The sequence below is a fragment of the Orussus abietinus genome, unplaced genomic scaffold, assembly GCF_000612105.2.
Source record: "Orussus abietinus isolate OABI.00-Male unplaced genomic scaffold, Oabi_2.0 scaffold4, whole genome shotgun sequence".
Lineage (NCBI taxonomy): Eukaryota > Metazoa > Arthropoda > Insecta > Hymenoptera > Orussidae > Orussus > Orussus abietinus.
Window position 1 is genome coordinate 2874526 of NW_019396014.1, and position 25649 is coordinate 2900174.

At 55.5% G+C, this 25649-nt stretch overlaps 1 protein-coding gene across 3 annotated transcripts in view; it reads right to left on the reverse strand.

Annotated features, from left to right (window-relative positions):
• LOC105695698 (solute carrier organic anion transporter family member 3A1) overlaps positions 1-25649 on the reverse strand; it is a 52491-nt gene that overhangs the window by 23492 nt on the left and 3350 nt on the right. The window contains exon 1 of one of the 3 annotated variants that reach the window (XM_012417501.2): positions 11775-12156. The exons of the other annotated variants lie outside the window; for them this stretch is intronic. The gene's annotated coding sequence lies outside the window, so the exon portion shown is untranslated. Of the gene's footprint in view, positions 1-11774; positions 12157-25649 lie in introns of those variants that run through there. 3 annotated transcript variants of the gene reach the window in all.

Sequence of the window (25649 nt, forward strand, 5' to 3'; positions counted from 1 at the left end):
CGACAATGCCGGGTACCTATGCATTGTTCATTGCGCGGTCATACCGTGACCCATATCTCGGTACTCGAGAGCCGTGCGTACGCCACGAGGCACACAGCTGCCATCGCTACTTCAGCCTCATCTGCGCCGATCGATATTCCCGTGTTCTATTCTCTGCGCCTTATCACCGAGCCCTCTACCGATTGCGAGAGAAAGAGGAAAAAAAAAATTCTTTTAAAATCGTAAGTACATCCAGGAAAAATAATTATCGAACTAGGTGCTCGGTACTTTCTCTCCCTCGCTTTCGCACGTGCCGATTTGCGGCGTTATCACGACTGGGACTTATCGGACCACGTTCGGGCACGCGAGAAATCCAGGAACCGGACGGACGGGTTAAAAGAAAAAAATGGGGAAAAGGATTACAAAAAAAAAAAGGGTGATCCTTGCTTTCAAGAGCGAGGAATCCTCGTGGCGATAATCGACCCTTGGTGGTCGTCTCGAGATTTGCGCAATTCGGGTGAATCGGTGCTCGGGCCGAGAGTGCTCTCGGTCGGGAATAAATTGGGGTCGCTTTTTGAAAAGGGGTCTTCGGCTCGGATTTTTGGAGTCCGATCTCTTAAGTGCCTTGAAAGGCCCTCGCATCTCGACGCTGAAATAAACTGGAAAAAGAATTCGATGCAAAGAATTTTATGCATTCGAAAATGCACCGAGTTTCGGTCGATTTGGAGATAACTGATGATAAGGAGCATATATGGTTAGGAATAGCGAGGCAGATGCACCTGCACCGGGGAAAGGAAGAAAGCGTCACCGCGGTGCAGCGAAAGTGCACCTCGAGTTTAACGGCGCTGATTGGCCTTGGGCCTCGGCCCGGACCGGAGAGGCGCAGGTGCAATGCACCGAGTGCACCGAATGCAGCGAACAGGTGCGCCGGCAGGTACGGCTCGTAAATTCGAGCGCGAAATCGCGGCCGGCGGAAGTTCCGCGCGGAAACCGCGATTAACGGGCCCGCAGGGATGCGGCCAGGGTGAATATAATTCGATCGGTCCATTACTTTCCAATTTTTGCCGAGCAAATCGTTCGTTATGCCCTCGCGTGCCAATTGGCGCGGAATCCGCATCAACGGAATAAAGGAAACCGCGCACAAGCCCGCGGGATGAATGCAGAAATTCCCACGGGACCGGAAGCGAATCCCAGAGGAGAAATTGTGCGTTCCCGAAGCTCGAAATTCCGAAAATTCCCCCCCGGGGAGAAATTATCGTGGACCGACCCTCTAAAAAAAAAAATCCCTCCCAAAAAAAAAAGTCATTGAGCCAAAGAAATATTTCGTTAATTCAAAGAAGCACCGTTTCTTCGGAATTATCCGATATACAATTTATCCGAGTCGGATAATTATTCCTTCAATTAACGGAATATATTCTTAGGTTCGTAGTATCTTTTTAGGATATTAACGCGGCGCTACCAGTTATTTTCCGTTTTAATTACTTTCCGCCGAGATGCTTCGATTTTCCTCTCGGAGGAGAATTCTCGGCGGTTCCTCCCCCGCCCGGAAAATCCACCTTGGATATATTGAGCGTGTCTTTTGCGCTTGGCCGGTGTGAATGAATGCACACGGCCGCAGGCGTCGAGCGTGTCAAGGACGCAGATGCACCTGCGCCGGAGAAAGGAAGGAAACATCGGCCGGCCTTGAGGCCACGCTTGACCGAAAATGCAGTTGCACCTCTCGCGAGTGGTGCACTCGGTCCGCGAGGTCCGCGGCGTCGGCGTCGCGACGCCGGGACCTGGGAGTGCAGCGACTCGCCGGCCGAACTGGGCCAGGTCGATGTCTGAATGATCGACTGCACCCCGGTCGCTATTATCGTGCACTCCCATTCGGAAGCCGGTCCAAAAATAAGGACCACCGGTTCCATCCCAACCGAGCCTCCGAAAGTCCGGACGAATTCCGCATTTACCCTCAACTTTTTACGGAGCTTCGACCCCGAGTGCCCTCAAATCGGGTCGCTCACCTGAAACTCGGCGATAAGAATAAAACGATCCTCCGGCGATAAGAGAGGCGAGCATTTCTTTCTCCCTGAAATCCCACGATAAATAGTGAACCGTTAAAAAAGTAGCACCTCCAGCCCGCAACTGTGCAAACGCACGTGCGCGGGCTCGTTACGCGCGGCGACGCGTGCGGACGCGGCAGGTGCAGCGACATGCCGGTTGTAATCGGGCCGATAAGCGCGCGCTTATCAGCGGAACAGTCATTCCGGGCGTGCCGATTTTCCCGACGATGCGCACGTTCGGCACTGACCCCGTGGATCGCAGGAAACCATGAGTCACGGAACCACCAAGAATCCCATTTCCCTGGTCCCCGTAGATAACGATCGCGATGATAAAACTTGAGAAAAAAAAAAACCACAGGTGATAACCAGACATCGAAAATAATCGCGAGGAAAATCCGTAAAAAAAAAAAAATTGGAGAAGTTCGCGGAAAACGCGCGAGTGCGTTTATTTCTCCGCGTTCTTATCACCGGAGGTAGTTGGACAGTAATTGCGAGTAATTAGAGGGAAAGAAGAATTAATTGCTTCTGTCCTCAACCCCTGTCGGATCGGGCCCCCCTGAGGGGGTCGCGTTTCGCCCCTCGAGGGGATAAGTACTCGCCTCGTCGGTGCATCGGCTGCATCGGTGCACCGAGAGTGTACCGGGTGTACCGCTCTTCCGTCCGGTCCTATTCATCGGCTCGGCCTCCCCGTGACCCACTTCCACTCCTGGGAATGGAATATAACCAACGCTCGCCTCTCGTCCACCCACATGCGGAATCCTCCCGTTTCGCTTAAACGCACCGTGCCCATTCATCGCGGGGATAAAAAACGCGCCCGCGAGAAGGTACGGCCGTTTACGCGGTCGCACTTGAAGCGTGCGACTGCGTGGACGCCCCCCCGAGATGGGAGGTTGGGCGGATTTAATCGGGGGGTACATATTAAAATATTAAAATTAGGCACCGGCAAAGGGGAAGATGGATAAATTCCACCCACGCCAGTTGAATCGAGATGACGCGTTGAAAACGTATCTTCGCCGACGAGCTGTTTCGCGGATATATCCAACGAATCCCCTGGATTGAAAACGTTTAATTTTGAATACATCTCCCGCGGTGGGTTATCGCGGGGCCGTTTCCAAGTACGAAGTCCTGGAGTGCCGATCGGTGGCCTCGAAGCCTCCGTCGGGGCGAAAGAGGGTCGAGGGCTTTCGGTTCGATCGACGGCCATCTCCCTCCCGGGCCCTTCGTCCGGGACGGCGCAGCCTGTATCGATCGAAAGGGCTCCAAGGGACCGCGAGTTCCAACCACCCTCGGAGGGCTCGGCCGCGCCGAATCGCCGAGTTCCGCCCACCTCTCCCTCCAGGAGGCGTCCCGGGAACCGCGAAGACGAGGCGCGCCCCTCAAAGGGTGGAGGTTCAAAGGCCAAGGCGATCCACCCCTTCCCGGAGTCCTGGAAATTAAGGGAAATCCGGTTTCCCGGGGGGAAGGGGTTGAATAAATAATCTATTCGTGGAATTAGCCTCTTCCTCCGCGGGGCCCGTCCACGCGCCGGGAGTCGTTTACCCCTCGGAGTTATTCGGCCCCCTCCGCCGCGGCGCCTCCGCACGTAGGTGCGCGGCGACACACGTGCGCGCATTTCGGCGCGCCTCCTCCTCCTTGGCCCCTCTGCGGGGGAAGGGGGGCCCGGAGGGAGGGACCGGGCCCCGTATGCCAACTCGGCCGCCAACCCGCGGGGACGCGGCGCGTCCCGCATACGAAAACGCGCCGCCGCTTCTTCGGGGCTCCACCGGTACCGGGCGTACCCGTTTCTCTTCCACTTCGGGCTCTTCTCGGCCTCGCCGGGGATTCCTTCTTCGGGGGTCGTCTTCGAGGAATTCTCCTCTACCTTCCAAGGGTAAGACGCACCGCGCCCCCGTGATTTTAGAGACGCGCCAGCGATTTTTCGGGGTCCTCTTCGACTCCCTCTTTCCTTGCGAGGGCTAGTTTCTAACGCCCCCCGTGATTTCAGAGAATTTTGTCGAAGCTCGTCTCGTTTAAGTCGCGGAGGAGTGCTACCTCTCCCCTCCCTCGTTTTCAGGGTGGGGGACGCAAGGACGAATACGGACGCGAATTCAGGCACGAGTACTCGCGCGAGAGGCTCGAACGACCTGCCGACGCCTCGCCGAGAGAGGGGCCTTGGGATCGCAGTTGTATCTTTCGGCAACTTGTTAGCCATACGCACATAACTTACGAGTTATCCTCGTCCCCGCCGGGGAGCGCGCGAGTCTCTCACCTGGAAGAAAAAGAGAGGATCCGAGGCTCGACCGGAGTTCTCTCCTAACCTCTTCCAACCGACGAGGAAAATCGCTCGAATTCGATTCCCTTTTCCTTCGTTCTTTTATCTCCTTCTCGTCGAATTTCGACGAACGTCATTGAACGAGCGAACAATGAAAATTCTAAAATCCACAATGTTTCTCTCTCTCTCTGTCTTCCTGTCGGCTCGACTAGGAGCACGTGAGGGCGATCCAAGATGGCGCCGCGTGGTCTGGCCGCGGGCTCCACCGGCTGAGCGCCCCTGCGCGTTCCCATTTCTCCTTTCAGCGGCCGGTCGCTCGATCCGCGGTTGTATAACAGCAATGAAAGTACTCCGACGGCCGGCGGCCGCCGCCGGCACATCCGCGTCCTCGTCTACGGACACGCCGGGGCACCCCCCCGCGAGTACTCTCGCCGCAGCTCCTTACTGGGACAATGTTTTCCGTTTCGTTCGGTTAACTTTCGACTTCCGACGAGAGTCGCGTAGGGCGCCACACTGGCGCGCTCCCCGAGGATAGGAAAATCGTCTGGGACGAATTAAAAAAAATAACGATCATATACATGGATAATAGTAATTAATTAATCAACGGAGACGACCGAATCGCGAAGGGACGATTAAAGCGAGGAAAATTCGAGCGCGACCCCGGGGCTCGTAAGTGGAATTTAGGTTGACTCCTTTTTTTTCCTTTTTTAACGGGGACGACTCGATAGGAGTCGGGAATGGGGATAAGAAGGGGGAAGGAGGAGGGAGACGAAAGGGAAGAGCGGCTCGATTAGCGCTACTTTCATCGTCATTTGCGTGGACTCGTTCGAGAGCGATTTTACTTAGGCGGCCGAATCGAGGTCACCGATTGGCCTTTCCCCCGCGACGCCGACCGTCGCGGCGGCGTCCCTCGCCGCGCGTCGCTTATCGCTTATCGAGCAGACGGCGCGACCCGGCCGAGGAGTCTCTCTCTTTCTCTCTCGGAATGGAAATTATGCAAATCTCTCCCCGGAAAGTGGTGGGTCCCTCTGCCCCCCCCGCAAAACTGGTCTGCTTCGCGGAGACGGAGGAAGGAAACCGAAAGGGGAGACGAAGGAGGAGGTGGAGGAGAGAATTCCCCCGAAGAGGAGAGTCACTTTCGAGAATAAAGCGTTCGGTTGGAAACACGAGGAAGGAAAAAAATAGGTAATAAATGAATGAACGAAGGAATAAAAAAAATATATAGGAATTCGCCTTTTTCCCGAGGCACGCGAGGCGGCCATCTTGGGCGCCACCGGGTCGACCTTCTCTCGACGGCGGCGCGGTGCGTCGCGACGCCCGGCCTCTCGGGTGGCTTTATCGCTATCGCTTTATTATCGGCCAGTCGAGGCGGCGAAACGACCGCGAGCCAAAGACACAGCAAAGCCGCCCTTGGAGACCGCCGGCCGCCATCATGGATCGGCGAGTTCCCCCGAAACCGCGAGCGAATAAATTCCCCCGGACGTGTCTTCGGTCGCTTTTTTTCCATTTATTTCTTCTTATTTTTTTCCTTCAACGAAATCTTCCCTCCCCGGGGCATCTCGCGCTCGCGCGTCCGGAGCCGGCGACGCCCGGCGTCGGCGAGGGGACAAACGCCACGCGCCGGAACCGCGTCCCGAAATAGAAGGAAAAATCGAGTCCGAGGACGAGAGGTCGGAGGGATTCTCCGCACTTTTCGAGTTTCCATGGACCAGCGACGGCGGGCCGACCCGCGGGCGTCGCGACGCTTCCTCGAGTGTCCCCGGATACAATGTAAATACGTACGAGCGATAACTTAACGCTCGAGGACTCGATACGACGCTCGAGCACCCGTCGCGGTGCCCAATGTGGCGAGCGACGACGCGGCCGAGACGCCGCGGAGTCCCCGCGGACCCCGGCGTCGCGAGGTTGCGAGATCCGCAAACTTTCTACGCGAGGAGTCGCGCCTCCGGGTCCTCTCTCGAGGTCCTTGACAAACTTTCTGCCCGCCGCGAGTTCGGATTCTTTAATCCGCGATAAATAATCACCCCTCCCCTTCCGTTGAATATCATTTTTTCTTTCCTTTCCTCCTTTACTCTCCGTTATTTAACGCCGATTCATTGTCGCGATTACTTTCGATCGCTTTCACGGAAAGGAGAAAGCCGTCCCGGGTCCTGCTCCGAGGATTTCGGGGTTCGGCCGGGATTTGAGGTTAGGGAGGCAAAGTTCGCGCTCGCGCTCGTCCTCGAACTCTTTGTTGAATTAATTTCAAGGTTTTCGCTATTAAGTGTAACATTTCCGTGAAATATTTCCAAACGAAGGCGAGGCGAGGAGTAGGCGCCCGTGAGCGTTACTCGGGGTACCTAGACGTATGATTTACAGGATGTGTACGGGCATTCGGGAAATATCCGGGGAATGTCCGTGGGGTATGCGTGACGTGTGGGAACGGTCCTCGAGGAAATCAACGATTTAGTGCTTATTGTTGGCGACCGTCTCCCGGTGACCCGTGGGTAAGCAATCGCAACAAATCATCCGTCTAATTGCGCAAGACACGCCTCGCCGGGAATTTTTCGCCATCCTCCCCTAGAAGCGAATCCCCCATGACATTCGATAGTCAAATCACCACGAAACCCTCCCGGTCCCCGAAATAGAAAAATAAAAAAAATCCCCATAGAAGCTGGAAATTTCATAAAAAAAAAATAGTGCACCGATGCACTCTGGAAGAAAAAAAAAAAGATGCCCCGAGGGATCGAGCACGGACTCCTCGACTCGATCTCGGTCGAGAGAAAGTGGAAAACCGTCTATCGCTCGTTTTATCCCTGCATAAGGCAGTGACATTAATCCTAGCCGATCGGACGAATCCGAGAGACATAAATCGCTGCACCGAGTTGCAGGCGGCATGCGGCATGATTCCGTATCGCTGAAATCGCGACCAATTCGAGGTGATCCGCGAGATCCATTTATTTCTCATATTCCTATGATCTAGGGATTTCAATCCTGCATCTCAGGTAAGGGGTGCAGGGGATGCACTTGCCTAATTATTTTCCATTCCCTCCCGCTCCCTCGGTCAACCCTTTCCTCTTCGCTCGACCCCGAGGTAAGTCCGCGAGTTCCTCGCGAGTTGCGTCCAGGGGTCAGGGTGATAAGATAGGAATTCCTCGTCCCAAGATGAGCGCAGCATCCGCTGGGTAGGAAGAGACGATTCGCGGGCACTTCTCCCAGAGATCAAGAATTTCTACGTGCAGCCTCACGCATAAAGAAAAATAAAATAAAAATAATGTCATCCCGTCAGATTTTATGGAATCCGCCGATCCCTGCATCGGTGCGGTCGATATTTCTCCAATCATTCGCGTATCTTCCCTCCTTCGCTGCATTTCAGTTATCGTTCCGTAAACAAGGGTCCGGAGATACCGCGCGGTATCAGCGGCGAGCAACAGGCAACGAGAGTGCACCTCCTGGCGAAATACCGCGGATGCAAGTCCGATGCACCGAGGCTCAAGCTCGGCGGAGAAATTCGCCGATAAATTCCGACCCTGAGGCGAGATGGACTCGACAAACGTCGATATTAATAAATTAATATAAGCGCGAGGTATCGCGTGGACGCGTAGAAAATTGAATGGTTAACGAAGCGAGGCCTTCGTCGGCGATTCTCGCGATTTACCGTGATCGACCGTCAAGAGTGGGGGGAAAGAAAAAAAAAAGAGAAAGAACATCCGCAAGGCTCATAAGGCGCACCGCGTCGTCTAACGAGCCGATAGAATTTTCGCAATATACATTGAAGAGGCCCGAGTGAGAAAAAATCTATGGCCTCTTCCCCTCTTCGTCTCCGGGGACATCCACGTCGAACGGAAGATCGGCAGTACCGTTCAAACGAGGAAGGCATAAAGAACACCTCTCGCTTCCCGCAAGCGGGCTCTCCTATCTCTTGGTATTATCATTGTCCTCGAGAAAAAGAACGAAGAAAGAGTTTGCAACAATCGACTACCGAGGGCATCGAGGGCAAAAAGTGGCAGCGACAAGAAGTACGAAACACAGGGACGTCATTATATCTCATTAATTTCGGCGTTTCCAGGTGTAAGAGAGTCGGGAGAGACACGATGATCTTTTTCCATTTTTTTTTTTTTTTTCACGCCCCGGGCCTCCTTTCGCAGGTTATCCGCTCTCGTGCAGGTAGCTCCGGAATTTGGCCAGGTAGAGGCCTACGTGCAGGAGGACACGCAAAGGCACCCCCTGGGTTCGTTCTTTTTTTTTTACCGGGACTTTAAACGTCTCGAAGATAGGAAACGATTTCGGATCTCGTCCAGTTTATCCGATTTATCTCCTAGGTTCAAGATTGTCTCGAATTCGGGAAATACGCCAAAGGGCGCAGGTGGTCCCAAAAACCGGGCCCGAGATTCCATCCCAACGGGATGGGACGTCGCGACGCTCCCTCCGGGAAGGAATTCCTTTTCTCGACCTCGAATCCCCGGATCGGCGCGCGCTATGCATCACCCTGTAGAACGGCCTCGCCACCCTGTATCACGTCCGCAAGTTATTACCACCACTTCCAGTTAGTCCCAGGCATTTCATCTCCCTTCCCGCTCGTCTTATTTCCCTGCGTCGCCACTTTGCGTCGTCCAGCCTGCCTCTCTAGATCCCTTAGATCCTCGATCCTCGATTTTCCATTCCCGACTATTCGCCCAGGGACCCGACTCCCAAAATCCTCCGGATTTTTCTTCTCGCATCCGAGTGGACTCGCATGACAAATTTTTGCATCCTTGGGAGATCGCGTCATTGCTCGATATTTGATAAATCGCGTACAGGAAAAACTATCAATTTTCACATTTTTATCGAAATGAACTCGAGAATCCATTTTTGTTTTTTTTTCCCTCCGTTTTAATAAATATCTAAAAATACCGGTATACACCCTTTCGGATTTCTAGGCGAAAGTCGGGTTTAGCGTTGGGTTCGGATTCTCAAAACGCGGCCGTTAAGACTCCTGAACGTTACCGACCGAAGTAGCCGATCGAGCGAGACTCGCCCGGCAGAAACGCACGAGCGCGAGTGAAGGAGTAAGCCAGTAGTAATTCGCGGGGGGGAGTGCGATACGGGGGCCGAGGTGCGTTTCCCGGCCGCTAATTATGCATCGCGGGCAACGGGGAATTGCGAGCGCGGATCGTGTGCACTCGCGGCCATTTCTCGCTCGATCCGCGCGGGAACGCCCCGATGCGCGAGCCGCTCCGCGCGAAAAACGCCAACACGAGTCCGAATCTACTCCGTCGTAGGCGAGGCGACGCGCGTGATAAAGGGGCAATGAAAAACCGTCAAATGAGGTAGAAATTACTAAACGATCGTTAACACGCATATTATGAAATAATGTATAATTGAAATGAGGGAGAACGCTGATGTAAAAGGAAAAGTACACCGAGTGGGAATTTGATTTTTTTTATGTTTTTTTTTGCGGAAGCCGAAGGAGTCTTTTGGCCCTGAAAGACCAGAGTCTAGGGTCGGGCCCAAGTCGGATAAACGGCCGGGCGTAATCTCGAGCTCTATCCAGCCGGTCGGTGCGTTACTTGGGTTAATGCCGGTGATTAAAAAAAAAACCCCGGTTAATCCCGGGGGTCGAGTACTCGGTCGAGTACCCGTAGAGGATCGTTACTCAGGCTCTTTTCAGAGGCCGAGCCGCACTTCTGATAATCCAGTAATCGAGAAGCGCCGGCATAAATAAGGAGCCGCGACATCGACGGGGAGGGGCGCGCACGAGAATGGCCGATTTAATGGCGGGGGATAAAAAGCGGGGGAAGGAGGGAAAAAAAGAAAAAGCGAGGAGAGGGATGGAAGCGAAAGACCGAGAGAGAGAGGGACTCCAAGGAGTTCATCTCGCGGCGATCCGCTCCTCCTTTCCTCGGGCGTATTTACAATGTGCCCGCCTCCAGCGTGAATATTCATCGGGTTATTTCGGTTTTGCATTAACACCGGCCCGATATCTACGCCTAAGTTAACGGTACGCACCCCATTCGGGGATACGCGTTTACGCGAACCTCCGAGAGCACCTATGAAAGACCGAGGAAAATCCTATCCCGGAAAAAAAGAAAAAAAAGTGACGTTCATTGAACCCGCGACGTTTCCTCGGATTTCTGACAACTTATTTCAGCTAAAATAATTAATTAATTCAATTACAGACATTTTTCCTTCCCAGGGTGAATAATCGACACCGTCCACGTGGTCGCGTCTCATACGAGCCACCCTTAGAGAAATATACGGGGACGAGGAATATCGAGAGACAAAAGCTCGCGGAGTAATTTCTTTAGATTATGAAATTTTCGAGGCGCCAGGTAAATCGCCTCGCCTCGGTTATATCTATACACTTGGCCAATTAATCCGCCCCTCGGACCTCGCTTATATACCCGAGGTGTTAACATTCCATGGGCCGACACACGCGCAACGGGGAAATAATTTCAAGGTATGTCCTGTTATCTCCGTGTATCGCCTGCCGTGGCAAAAGGCAAATTGCGAATTCCGCCTGTTACTTCATGCGGTAACTTATCGCGTCCGATGAATAAGTTATAAACAAGACCCCGCGAGTGGAAAGGTCCGGCTCGGAGACGGACGGACTTTCTCGCCTGGCGACATTGTCGAGTCCAGAGGAGAAAGAAGGTCGAAAAACCCCGAGAAAATCGAAACCGCCATTTCGCGGCGTCCCCCGATACGGCCGATTGTCCCGGAAAATCGGCGCGGAGTCGCTTATCGGTTTTTTGCCATTTCCTCCTCTCTCTCTCGCTTCCACGGGAACAAGCGGCGCCCTTTCATCGCGGATCCGCCGATAATCGACGAACGGATCGGCGTACCTGGCGAGGACCAATTACCGCGAGCAATTACCCAAGGAGAGTCGTAATCGATCCGATTAACCGGTCGGTGATTTCGTATCAAGAAAGGACATCCGCGGAGTGGGCGAGGAGCGATCGCGTTTTCCATTAAAATGATGGAGCCCCCAAGGAAGAACGTGGTGCTCGTGAAAATTTATTTTTGAGAATAATTTTTTTTTTTTTATTCAGCCCAGACTAGAAACAAAGAATGCATATATATATAAATGTTTATGTGTAATTTCACGAGCACCGCGTTCTTCCTTGGGGACGTTGAAAAATGAATAAAAAATGATTTCGCCGAATTTAGGACGTTTTGGAGGTCGTCGAGTCTAGGACGAGGGATAGGGGAGGCAAGTCTTTCGGTGCGCAGGCTCCTCGCGATCCGGTGACCGTGATCGCCGGGGTCCCGTTCGCTCGCGGCTCGCCCTCCTTCTCTCTCCGCGTTTCCCTGCTTGGTTCGCGTCGACACGGTCAGGGCCGGCGATCGGTGCGCGGTGGCTGTGGCCCGGAGGCCGCTTAAAGGAGAGCGTCCGCTCCTTCTCACCCTCTTGACGATGGCGACGATGGCGACGATTCCGCCACGGGCTAATTAACGCGAAATAACGATCGGGATCGGTTAAACCTCGGTCAGTCGACGGAAAGGAAGAGTCGTCCGCGATCTCGGGTGCGCTCGCGAGTTACCTGTCAACCGGCGAGTCATCCGCGGCGTCCATGCGTCATCGGGACCGCAGCCGTCTCTCTCCCTCCCGCGGCGGTCGCTACAGGGTCGCCTCTCTCGCTCTCCGGTTCCTCCGAGCCGAATATCTCTCGGCTCCTCGGGATATCGGCGCGCCACTTTCCCTCCCGCGAGCTGGTCGTCCTAACCTCGGTCGCTCGTCCCTCCCGGACGGCCGGCGCGAAAATAACGCGCGGCTCGCATCCTACGCGACGCGCGGCCGCGACTCGCCTCCCGGGGCCCGCGCTATCTGGCCCTTACCGAGGCCGCCGGGACCGCGGGCCCCTCGCCTGCCCTCGAGCCCCGGTCCATCGGCCGCCGACCTCGCGGACGCTGTTGCCTCGGCGGAGCTCGGCCGCGGAGTGGCGCGCTGCCGGCTGGTCCGGTGCCTGCGAGTGGTCGGCGCGCGCGCGCGCACCAGAGACCCTGCCCCACGAGAACTCGATACGTCGCTCCGCGCGGAGAGATGCTCGCGACTCCACGGCTCGCGCGAGACTGAGGAGAGCGAAGGGCCGCGCCGCGCGGCCCGGCGAGCGCGGCTCAAACGAAACCGAAACTCAAACGGCGCTGCTTCTTCCACTGCCCCCTCCCTCCTTTGCGAGCCGCTCCGACTATCTCCCTCCCTTTCTCCGCGTCCCTCGTCCCCTCGTCCCCTCGTTCCTCCACCCGGCCAAAACTGGCCGGGTCCTTCGCCCGTTTCCGCGCTACAGTCCTCGCCCCCTGTCCCCTCGGTTTACCCGAACGCGGAAAAAATCAACGCCATCGATTTCGTTTCTTTCACCCTCCCTTTGATTCCGAAGTTGCCGTATCCTTGCGCGGGATCCGAGGTCCTTCGGGAATCCGCACTTTGAGATTTCTAGGAATTTTCCTGGGGAAAGTTTCGGGACACGGCCTTCCCCGGGGGCGAAACTCGAGGAGTTCGCGGTCTCGAGTTTGCGATCCCCCGAGGGAGCGGCCAAGTCGCTCGTTCCCCTTACCTTGCCACGCGCGGCCGCGGTCAAAAGTCACGACAGGATACGGAGGATTTAGGCTCGTTAGGGGCTATTAATCGCCGAATTGGAGGCCGTGCTTTCGGCACCCACGTACTCGCAAGCGTCAGGGGACGCTGGGACCGGGCGTTACTCCGACCGGTGAGAGGCCTCCCTTGAATTTCGTTTAATTCCCTTTAATTTCCTCTAATTTCCTCTAATTTCCTTCGATTTTTTTTTTAATCCTTCAAACACGGAGACGTATCACCTGTACGGTTAGCTCGGTCGCCGTGTGCTAATATTATATACGAATACGGTATTAATTTGTCGCTCTGAATACGTGGGAATGGATGGGACCATTACAACGGCGCTTCGTAATTAAAGGGTTAATCCCGGTTATTTTTATTTGACGTAGTATTCGAGCCAATGCTACCCATTCCAGGGGTCGAGGTGGAATTTCCTCGAGAGGGGACGAAACGTGGCCGTCTCGGTGGGGTTTAGGGGTGTCCCAGGACCTTCAAGGACCTCCACGGAGCGACCGTCTCCCGAGAGCGGAATCGATACGGCGCGGCCGTCGATTCGCGACGAAAGCGAGAGGCGCATAGGGAAAGCGCCGGAGGGAGGCGGACCGGATGTAAGGAGAAACGGAAGGAAGAGGCCAGACGGCGGGTTCCTCCTGACCTTCGGTTTCCCGCAAGGCCAGGCATCGACCGGGACGCCACCTCCGACCCAGCCAACCTACACCTTCAAATGCACCTCCGTACCCTCCCGACTTTTTTTCGCCACTGCGCCATACGCTCGGCTGTGGTACCAATTTCCTTAAATCGAACGCTCCTTGGCCTCGACTATGGCACCCGATAAAGGCACGCGGTAGAGTTCCGAGCCAAGCACATTTTAGCGAGAATCTCGCAGGGTGGCGACGAGCGGGAACGAAGGAAAAAAAAATGGAGAAAAGACGAGGAGAGAAATTCGGCGCAGCGTTCACGGGTAATCGGCATTCAGTCGGTGTCGCGATTGCTGTACATCCTAGTACACGTCCCCCGACCGGTAAGACGGGAGCTCCGAGTGTCGATAAAATGCATTGTCGGTGCGTCGCCGGGCGTGCGTAGAAGAATTCGCGCGCAGCGGAGGAGGACGCGGCGAGTCGGGCAGAAGAACTCGAGGATCCCGTTACGCGAACACCGCCGTCGGAATCTTCTATCGACCGACCAACGGAACGGTGGATTAGAACCGATCACGGCCACGACCGGAGGAAGCTGCCTTTTTCGCGAGCCGACCCCTAGGTCCCCGTCCCCGCGGCCCCTCTTCGAGGAGCTGTTCACTCGGAAATCGGTTTTTTAGTTTTTTAGTATTTATTTGATTTCATTGGTAAAACTCCTTCGCGTCGACGGAGGGGCAGGGCGCGAGGCCCTTGCGTCCGGTCTTTTCGCCGGTCCGGGCGGATCGGTTCTTCCTCGCTCCACCTCCGGTGGAGGCCGATCGCCCCGAAGGGGTTAAGAGGAGGGAAGCTTGGTCCGACCCTCGTCCGGAGTCACGCGCGCGGAAAGGGTGGAGCGAAGTGGAAGGACCTTGAGACCCGATCGTTATTCCGGAGACCGCGAGGTGCGAGCGAGTCGTCCTCGTTCGGCATAAAGAATAGCTATGTCAGAGAGTGGTCCGGGGTATCCACCCTCAGGGTGCGGTCGGAATTTCCAAATCACAAATTATCCCGCGTAACGTCGAACGTTCTTTGGCGTCGGCGCCAATTTTGTCAAGATGGGAAAAAAAAATTTTTTTTTTCGCAATCTCCTCCGCTTTGCGATAGTCGGCAAGATTCGCCGATCGCGGAAAGGAGAGGACGAGAGAAAGAGGGCGATCTTTCCGCGAGTAGTGCGCGCTAAAGATAACCCGGTGACAACGGCGGGATTAGCGGCGGCTCCCTCTGTATCAATTAGGCCACGCTCCGACATACCAGGAAACACCTAACAATTATTATTGTCTGGCCCACATTGCGCCACCCCCTACCCCTGCTCATAATTCTCGGTGCTCCCTCGGCCGTTTGCCTTCGTCGCACTTGTCGCCGGACACTCGGGACTGCACTCTTCTGCATGCGCGCGCTTAAGCGACAACGTGAGTGCATTTCTTGTCGGGCCGGTCGAGCACCATCGACGCCAACAGGGGAACAGGGCCGGAGAGAGAAGGTGATAAGGCCCATTTTCTCGCCTTCCGAGGGATATATATTCTACTCGTTCTATGAATAATTATATATTTTTCGAGGCGATAGGAGAGGACGATAAGAGAAACCGAGCACCCCCGCAAAGGCGCCCGATGAATGGAAACCGTCCGTCGAGAATTTCGAGCCCTGACCAAGGTTAACGCGGCGACTGATAACGGTAATCGGATCGATATCCAGGAATATCAATCGGAACGATCGTAGCGTTATCGCCCAGATTCCCCGGATGACTCTTCGGGAGGAGTTCCGATAATTCCCCCTATCCCGGCTAGACGAGGAGAGGAAATGGGCGGGAGGGAACTCTGAGACGAACGCAGAGGAACCCCCTTGTCCGGCTCCTGATAACGACCGGAATCTTGGCAAGACTTCCTGCCAGATATCCTGGAGGACCGAGTCGGGGAAAAGTAATCTCTGCCCAGTGGAAAAGGAACGAGACGATCGGACGTCTTCTCCCTGTTACCGGGAATTAGACGTCGACGATTTCTTCCCTATAATTTGGTCCCGCTCTCCGATAAGGACAATCCAGGGAAGCAAGGATTTAAATAATCACAAAGTATTAATCGGAAAAAAATCGCTGAATTCTTTTCTTTCTTTTATTTTTTTTTATTTTTTTTTCGTATTCGTTTCAGTGCCGAGATTCCGCGCTTTTGTCTCGATAATTCCTGCACGAAATCCCGAAATTTCACCGAGTTCCTCGAAACACGGGAGCGGGACTTTTCTTGTGCACGTATGTATGCATGTATTGTATACATCTACGCGATATGGAATCGGAGGGCAGTCGGTTAAAAGTCAAAGTCGGGGCGGTCACGCACTTGCGCGATGGCAGAGTGCGTTGAACCAACGCCGAGCTGACGATGAATCGCCATTAGGCAGATCGTCTGGACCCCGCGACTTCATTGGGAAACGAGACACTGTGGCCCAGATATCGGATGCAATTGCGTTTCACGCGTCTAGAGCAAACAACCCGCCTTGGCTAACGTCCGCCATGTTGCGCGTCATCGTCTCGGCCGTGCCGAATCGGAGAACTCTCCGTTTCGGCAGTTTCTCCTTTTCGCTTTTATAGCTACCATCTCCCGATTCCTCGATTTTTATACATATCGCTACGGGGAATTTTTGAATATCAAACACGAAGGGCGATAAGTAAGGTAAGTACTCGCTCGTTAATCGATCACGACGTGGCGAGTCGGCTCGAAAAGGGGTCGGTCCGCGACTCAATACATTTCGGAGCGGGCCTCGTTCCGAGAAGGCAATTACGGGTAAATTAGTAAATTAGACGCGGCTCGTCTGGTTGTCGAAACTAGATTGGAATCTGTATCTTCCACTCCCCTTTGAGGCGGGTCCGTCTGGAGCGACGATGCCCCTCCGAGCCTCGGGGAGTCCTTCTGGAAAAAGTGGAGTCCCTTTTCCATATCTGAATATTCCAGGAGCCGAGTCGAGCCGATACCCGATCGCGACGTTCTTTTCCATATTTCCCCTTATCGGCGGTATATCGAGCCGATATCGGTCGGATCGGCGGGGACCGACTCAAAATTCACCGACTCGAAATTCATCGTTTCTCCGTTCCCTCACCCCTTAGTTTCTCCTTGACCGTCTATTTGCCTCCTTTATCTCGACCGCTCTCGGACAGATCGGTGAATTATTGATGATCGGCCGATTGGCGCGCCGAGTTACCGGAATCGAGACGGCCGGCGTCGCGGCCGATTCAACGTCGTCAAGAGCTTGACCCCAGACGTCGAGACGGCCGTCGCGAGTCGTTTCAGGACCTTCATCTTGAATCCGAGATATCAAATAGAGGACGAGAAGAGGCTGAACCGAGACGAAGCCCTCGACTGGCCGGAAACTCGACCTCGAAATAAGTGGGCCGATCAGTCGACGAAATCGAATCTTATCGCTATATACATTGGACGGTTTCATTTTCTCCCCGTATATTATCGACTTTTTATTTTTCAATCGATTCAGCTTTTAACCAAGATGGATGCCCGACCTCGAATCGAAGCGCGATTCGGACCACGCCTACAAATGCACCACGGGGAATTTGGAGATTCAATTCGCCCGATATTTTCAAAATTAGTTCCAAGTTAAAAAAATTCCGGATTCGAGATTTTAGATGCAACGAGCAGGAGAGGCCGAGACGCTCGGATTTAAGACGATCTTGCCCGGCGTCGTCATCCCGGTGACGTCACGACGCTCGTCTAGACGGGATCCAGCAATTTATGCGCGGTCCCGGATTAAATTCGCGGCCGAAAAGATCCCGAGAGGAAAAAAGGCGGACGACTGCATCCCGGGCTGCAACTCGATCCTTCGAAAAGGGTCCTTATAGAAGCGCAGCTCGGGCGCGCGGTTCTAGCTTAATAGATCGCCATCTTGCTTGTCGGCTTACTCGAGGGTGAAGGATCGCCTCGAATTAAGGGTTCTGGGAAAGAGCTAGTCCTTTTTTGCGACCCCCTTCTCTCCTGACGTTCGGCTGGATAGAGAATCATGCATCTCCGTGCGTTCGCCCTCGATGCGTTATGTCAGGTTCAAGATGCGGTGGAAAAGCGTCGGGACGAAAAAAACGATACGAGCAATATCGTAGGTCAATCAGAGGCGCACTTAAGGTCCTGCATGTCGGCCGTGCAGATCGAAGGCCTGATCGATTTAACGAAGCGAATCAGCCGTGCCAAGAGCCAAGGGCGGATCTTTTAACTTCGATTCACCTGTTCCCCATCTGAAAGTTCGCCCGGGTCAATGCCGGGCTGCGCTTTCTCCATGATCGATCTCTGAAAATCGATTTCAAAGGAGAGAATCATCGGACGAGTCGAAACAAAGGACGCGACGACTCTAAAAAAAAATCCAATGCAGTTCCGCGAATCGAGGCAATACACATTATCCGCGGTCTTTCCGCAGGATTTCTCCCGGAAGTCGGCGCCTGGCGGATCCGTCAGGCCTCCTGCGGTTTCCTGGAATTCCGCCGAAACGTTCCGTCCGCGGAACGCGACGGTAATGATCCTCCCAGGACGGACGCGAGACCGTAAACGCAGTCAATTGTCGAGCGTTGTAATTAGCGAAGCTGCCGGGGACATGGTTGGACTCATTTCCGCAGAGCGCGACTCCACTTTTTCCCGCAGGTCCTAAAAATGACCGTCGGGTTTCTTCCGAAAATCGAGATCCCTCGATCCCCTTGGAAACCGTTCAATGATGAAAAATGAAATTCTTAAAATCGGAGGGAAGCAGAGTCCACCTTATGAAAGGAATAATTTTTGAAGCGACTTTAACCGAGCACTTCGGGGAGCCGTCGTTTCCGTGACGTCCGCAATGCTCGTTGCATATTCATCCGGCCGGGAACGGGAAGAAGAAAGTGAAGAAGAGCGAACCGGACCGGGAGGAGGAAGACGAAGAAGACGTCGCGAGGATGAAGAAGGAGAGGACGCTCAGAAGAGTAGAGCTTCACAATAGCAGAACCGAGGAATGAGGAAGTCTCGTACGCGACGACACCCGTGGAATACTAAAGTCTGGGTTACTAGTTGGTCGTTACTTCGCGTATTCGCGGCGCCCGTGCTCGTGCAAGGTGGTTCTAGGGAATTTATTTTTGTCCTCCTCGTGCCCGGATCGGCGCCGGGCTCTTCTCGGTGTCGTTACCTCCGAGAACCGAGGCAATGCCTACGAGATGAGTCCGGCCCTCTTCTGGGGCTAGAGCTCTGCAAATACTGCACCTCGAGGGACGAATCGCTTCCTAACGTCCGAGCCCACCTCGACGACGGAAAGAAACGCCAATCGTGTAACCGCTTTAGCAGAAAATCTAACAATTCCATCCCTCGATCTACGCGGAGTATCCGCTCCGCGTGAGTTCCTTTTACGCGGAGGAAAAAAGATACCGGAAATAAAAGCTAGTAAGTATAAGATTTAGAAATTCGTACCGTAATTCGTACCGTATTCGTTCGGCGAGTCCGGAACTATTGCGCAATTAAAGGAAAATGCCTCGATTCGCCCCGATTACCCGGGCAGCCGAACAGCCGGCGTTCAGATTTCGTTATTCGCGAATGTAAAATCCCGGCACGAGCGCAAACACGGCCCCGGCACGGCCGATGCATAATGAATGCACCTGCGAGACAACGAGATGTGGCCGAGGCCTGACACCGATTCCTTAATTTACCGTATACGCTTCTAATCCGAAACTTGCGCAAGGACTCGCGGTTCCATCCTTCACCGGCATTCGCTCGGCGGAGGCTCGTGAAATATGTATGCCCCGAAGGATCGGAAAAAGAATATCCCCGCGCCATGCGCATGCAAAGCGAGCGCGAGGGAATTTTTTAAGCCCGGCGACGTGGAAATCCAGTCGAGGCGCGTTGCGAAAGGGAGAAAAAGAAGAATGGGGAAAAAATAAACCGAGGACGGATCGAATTCTTCCGCATAGGAATCAGTCTCGAAGAGTGCCAACGTCGTGCCCAGCCGAGCCGGGATACATACCGCGACATTTCGAAGAATCGTCGCTTGGCAGCGATCGACATACGCTTATCGAATCGAAATGCCCCTTGCAAGTGGAATCCTCGACTTCCCGTTCCCCCTTTCGCCCCATCGAAGCGGGAGCGCCCCTCGAGAGACAAAAATCGGTGAACATGATTTTCCTCCTTTGCGATCGGATCGCCTTTGATCGATCTATAGGCAAGACAGAAATTAAGGATGGACCGACGCGGACAATACGACCAGGGCGGAGTTCAAAATCTAAATGTCAGAATGAAAATCTTGATGCGACTCGGTAAAAGAAATTATTCTTTGACGGCCATCGGCGACCTCACTGGATTTCGAGTAATCGAGCTCGTCCTCTCTCGCGATCGAAATGCGCTAATCGAATCGAAAGACATAAGCAGGCGTCGCGGCATCGCTTCGTCTCCTTCCCCGGCGTCGACGAGTCGTGTGGGAAGATGACAATGCACCGACGGCCTCGCGCCCAATACGGCTCGTGCGTGTGTCGCGCGTGTGTCGCGGCTCGCGGGATCCTCGTGCACGCGTGCACGATTAGCCGGTGTATATTGATATTCTCCGGCGCTGCGCCCCCGGCGAATGCCCGGTTTCGCATCGAAGAGAGCGTCAAACGTCAGGAATGCGTCGAACGCGAGTGCCCCCGGGGTCAGGCTCATCTAACTGCTCATTAAGGACAGATGTGACCATCCTCGGTCGAAAATAAACGCCCGAGGCGTGACTCGGCCAATCTCGATCCGCGTCCTAAGAGACGAAGCCTCGATTGGATAGACCTTAATTAAACGAGAAAAAAAAAGACAAACAGAAAACCGGGAATCTTTCCCCGCGCGGCATCGAGCATGGAAATCCGAGAAAACGGTTTCCTTCCTCGTTTTTGGCGATTTCCAACCAATTTGAAAAAAAAAAAAAATTCCTATAAAATTTGATTTGTAACGCGTGCGCGTTGCCAAGTGATCTCGATAAGTTAGGTTACGTCCACGTGGTAGCGCGCCAGCCGGAGCTGCGCCTGGTAACGATTCGGGCCGTGCCCATCAGCGAGGGCAGCTGCTGCGAGCAGCGCGAAAGCCCCCGCAGGTCCCGGCCAGCCTGGGAGCCTCGACGGGGGCGAATCTCGGTCTGCGTCAGCCCGAAGTGGGTCGTGTACCGTCTTGCGTCGACGTCACGTGACATAGTTTCGGGTTAAATTCCCGTCGATTCGAGGCGAGCGCCATCTTTCGACTCCCCAGGGAATCCGGGATCCCCGGGAGGGAACGGGCATCGCGAAGCGCCGTGACGTCAGGGGCGCCGATTAGTCGCCAGCGGAGAAGGTCGCGGTGAAACTTTCCGTGCCGGGAGAATATCGATATCGACTTCACCCCACGAAGAAGAAGTTTTTAACGATTTCAAGTTTCACGGGGGTTCGGGAGCTGGGAAGAACGGCGCCTTTTCCCGGCGATCCTGGAGACGTCAACGTACGTGGAAATAGCCAAGAGCAGCCTTCGCGGTTCCCCGGAACGTGTACAGGGACGTCCGGCGTGGCGCGAGCTAAACGCGGACTCGCTGGACCCATTGTGCGCCGCCATGGCTCCCGTCTCCTCTCCGTCCCCATCCGCCCCGCCTGCGGAATCCGCGCGTATCTTCGGCATCCCTAGAGAAGAGCGGCCGATCCGCCTCGGAACGGCGGTAGGGGTCGAGGATCGACGAGACGATTGCTCTCAATCTGGCCCGAAGACGCGCGGCGACGCGGCGTGACGCAACGCAGGGGCAGCGTCCCGTCGCGGTCCGGTTTCTTGGCGGGAATTTCAAAAGACGGTCTCTCCGAGGGCCGCGTGAATGACAACTAAATCGATCGGCCGATTGTAATTCAATCCGCACGGTGGCACAGATACGAGGCATTAGGATTCCGCTCGCGGACGGTCCGCGGCGATAACGCGCCGCGTGCGGATGCCCGCGCGCGCGCACCCGTAGCTATTAATCTGCCATTCACGCCGTGCGGGAAGATGTCGCATAATCGGCCGGCCTCCGGTGCATCTACGCGCGAGCATGCGTCCCGGATGACGACACTCGAGAGAGAGAGAACCGACCGCTCGTCTTCCCCCGAAGGGGACTCGGAAAAGAAGCGATCTCCCGTAGTCGAAAACGCGAATACGCCGCGGTGATTCCCGGACAGGCAGGAAGAAAAAAAGAAATGGAACAAGATGGCGGCTCGGGGAAGCGCGCGGCGGAAAGAACTCGCCCACGGCCGTGGCCGTCAAACGTTATTTCGAAGCGGCGCGGCCGGACGGGTGTTTCGGGGGTAGGTTTATTTTTTCGGGTTCCCCCACCGCCGGGAGATGGCAGCGGCCCGTCCTCCGGTCCTCCGCGCGGAACGGCGGTGGTGGCGGCGGCGGCGGCGGCGGCGCCGCCAGGAGCGGCCGGAATCCAGAAGGTTAACAAAATCAATACCCGGTGGGTGGCGGGACGTTCGCCGTGCCGGGGCTAGGTCGGCCACTGACCTTTATTCGGGCCAACTGCATCATCCCCGTTTCCGCGCGCGCGGGAGGTCGTCTATTTCGACCGCCGAGCATCCCCGTTTTCGCCGGGAATGGAAGCGGGCGGTGCGCCGCGTCGCCTATTTCCATCCGCCGTCAGGTGCGACCCTCTCCCTCGCGCCTCCCCTCGTTTCCCCTGGAGCGGCGCGCGGCGCCAGCGGAAAGGGCGAATCGGGGCGCGCGCCGCCCGGGGACGAGCTTCCCCGCCGCGGCGACAGAGGTCAGGATCGATGTAGGCTGACCTAGAGTCCCCAGATTTCCCGATCGCCCCGTTTACCGGAGAACCTTGCGAGAGACCATCGGCGGCCTTCCGAAACCTCAACTTTCCTCGACATAACCCATAAAACCCGCGCCCACCGGTCGTTAACCGACTCCCTCCGTTGCGACGCTCTCCCAGCGATAAATCGAGCAATCGCTCGCGATCGAGTAATCCCGGCTGTCCGGGCACCATTGTTCCCCGGCGAGAACGTCCGGCGAGGAAATTGCGGAATCGACCCGCCGCTACCCACCTTAACCCCACTCGATAGTCGAATCGCAGCGACTCCGCGAGCGCTGCCACGGAATCGATACCTCGAGGGGGCGGCACGCACCGCGCGGCGGCTGTCGCGACGCCCTCCCCCCGGCCCTCGACGTTGGCCCGGGGCGCGTTAATTTCACGGAACGAATTTGACCCGGCCGGAGAAGCGACTTCTCGCGATCGGGGCATCAGCGGCGCCTTCGGTTCCGCGAACTGAATTAGAGCGGCCGCTACCAGGAATACCCGAGGTTCCCGAGAGCGCCGTCTCCGAGACTCGGTGGCTCGCAGCTTTACGACCGCCGGGGGTATTTATAATGTTACCGGGTCCCCGTTGACCGTTAAAAAGCACCCCCGAGCGGGACGACGGTCGCCGGAATGTTAAATTCGACAAAAGTCCTCGACCTGACCCCGTCAGGCCCCTTAAATCGTCAGAATTTCGAAGAAATGTCGCATCCGATTTATAGAAGTTTACCCCAGTTAGACAATTATTCTTTGAATTAATGTAATATTTCATTGGTACCGGGTACCGTAACAACGAACGTTAGCTCATTTAACGCGGTTCGTGCCCGAGACTTTCGCACTCCCCGACGACGACAATGGCGGAATATCGATGACAGGGAGTAATGGTAACGGCCGCGATGCAGTTGCAACCGTCGGCTGGCGAACTCGAAGGGATTATTAATGATAATTCCGCGCGTCAAGTGGGAGGCTCGCGTTTGGATCGTTGACTCGAGCCAGGGAGCGATATTCCGCGAGTTTTACACGTGGGGTATATAAATTGTTATTTAACAGGCCGCGTTAGACGGCGGCAGGGTCCGACATTGATACAAATGACGTCGGAGGGTCGGCTCTCGAGAAATCGACGGCGATTCCTTAACGATCGGAGTCAATGGGCACCTCCTCGTAACGCGTCGTTAATTCGGGGGAACGGGGAGAAGGGAGGTGAACGCGGCAACGAGACTCTCGCGAGTTATGAAATTGCGGGAAAAGTGGATTCCCCGAGAGAGTGGACCGGGGCAATCCGCGGATTCCCGTCACGTCCGGCGAAGCAACCGGCGGTGATTTCGAGAGCACCCGGACCGCCGCCATGACGTTTCCCGGCCGAACGACGCGACCGAGCAAAGTCGGTTTTCATTTCTTGGATTTCCTCGTCGCCGGCGAGCCGAGGGCGATTTATCCACCCCTCGGGTTTCTCTAACGACCTTTCTTTTCCGCGTTGACGCGGAATTACCGGCTCTCCTTATTACGTGGAAATCGGCGACAGGGAGTTTCTCGTGGGGCCTCGCGTGTCGCGGCGGCCGCCCGATACGGAACGGCGTTCCTGGGTTTTTATCGGGCTTCCGGCGTGCCGCCCTTCGAGGGTAATACGTGTAACACGTAAACCGAGGAGCCAAGGAAGCGTCTCGCGACTTAAGGCGACGCGAAAGTGGCGTTTATGAAACTCTTCTCCGAACAGGGTGTACCGAATCGCCGCAAACTGGACGATACGAATACGAAGGCTAGGCGAAAGGTCCCGAAACCCGTGGAAATTTCAATATCGAGATAATTTCTTTATAGCTGTTTTGTAAGGCGGTCGAAGTCGCTCGCCCACCCCTTGGCGACTTTTCCCCGGTGTCTTAGCGCTTTTCACCCGGTTCCTTTTATCGTCGATGGCGGAGCCGCTTTCCCTCGGCGTCTCGATTTCCAAAAATACGCGGCCGGTACGCGGCCGGTACGCGATCGCGTCGCTCGACGACTGGCTAACCCACTTACCGTTTCGAGATTGACCCAGCGAGACGTCATCCGGGACGGAGATAGGCATCTCCTTAATTCTCGTTCCATAAGTCACGAGACTTTCTTCGAATAACCGTACGACTTGGCTTAACCACCCGAGATCGGCCGGATTTAATTCGCGGTACTCGGGCTCCCGACATCGGCGTCCCTCCCCTCCCCCTGGTTCAAGGAACAGGGCGTATTTCCATGAACCGTTTCGCGCAGTGCGAAAATATCGACACGAGGGTCCAAACGTCCGATAGGCGCGCGAGTCGTCGTCCTCGCGGGACTCTGCCCAGTTTCTCGACCCCCGAACGCGAAGACTCGCAGGAGGGTCGATTTCGCGTGTCTGCCGGTCAGAAATTTCGAAACGAGGGGGAAAAGCGGCGCACGAAAAGGCACGGCTCGTGCACGCCCCTTCGAGGGGGAACGGCCATAAAGGATTGGCTCCGAGTTAAGGCTAAGTGGCACCGGGGCACCGGGGCTCGCGAGCATTCGGCCGCAATAATTCCAGGTACTAGCGAGGCCGCCGATTTGCCTCGGCCGCGGAGGATTTAAGCGCGGCGTCGATTCACTTTGCGAGACAATGCCGCCGCGCCGAGGGGTGGACCGTCTTTGTTCGGCGTCGGGACGCCGCGCGATCCGTACCGGCCGAACAATGTCGCGTCCCGGCGGCCGCCCTCGGGTGACCTGGTTCTCGCGAAAACTGGAACGAGTCGCTTTCGTTCGGAAAATCCTGCCTCCGGACGAGCGATCTGGGTCGCGGCCCCTCGGAAGGGGGGCTCGAGGCGAACTTTCCGCGGCGTTTTCCCCGCTTCCAAAATCATTACGGACGCCGAGGGAGAGAAAAATAAAAATTGGTCGACTCAAAGAAGTGTGCATCGCGGCATCGAAACCCCGCGAGGAAATACCTCCAAAGAGGGCCTTTGATCCTCTCGACGTCCGGCGTCGCAGCGGGCTCGTGACCGTCTCGGGATTCCGATCTACCCGATGGAGGGGAAAAAATGATTCCCACGAGCGGGAACCCCGCGACGGTCAAGAATGGCGGCGGGCGAAGGTCGGCCATGTCCCACGGTAGACCCCGAGACGAGTCGGCGAGGTCGGATCTCGTCGAACTAGAGAAATCATTAGTCTCTATTCCCGGCGCTCGCTCGGCTAGCGAAACGCCGCCGCGGCTGCGGGCGGAGCCCCCATCGCCGAGCGGGGAAAAAGCGAAGGTCAAGCGCTCGAAAATTCAGGTCGATCGCCTCGACGGGGGAAAGGAAGAGATCATTTGTATCAATGGTAGCCTCGCGCCGGCACGTACATTCCGCAAATTGACTTCTTGGACTCGCCGAGTCGGCGTATGCCGTGGGAAGGGATCCCGATTTCAATTTCGATCGATCCGGCGAGAGCCTCTTGGACTCGATCAGCTGATCTGCCCG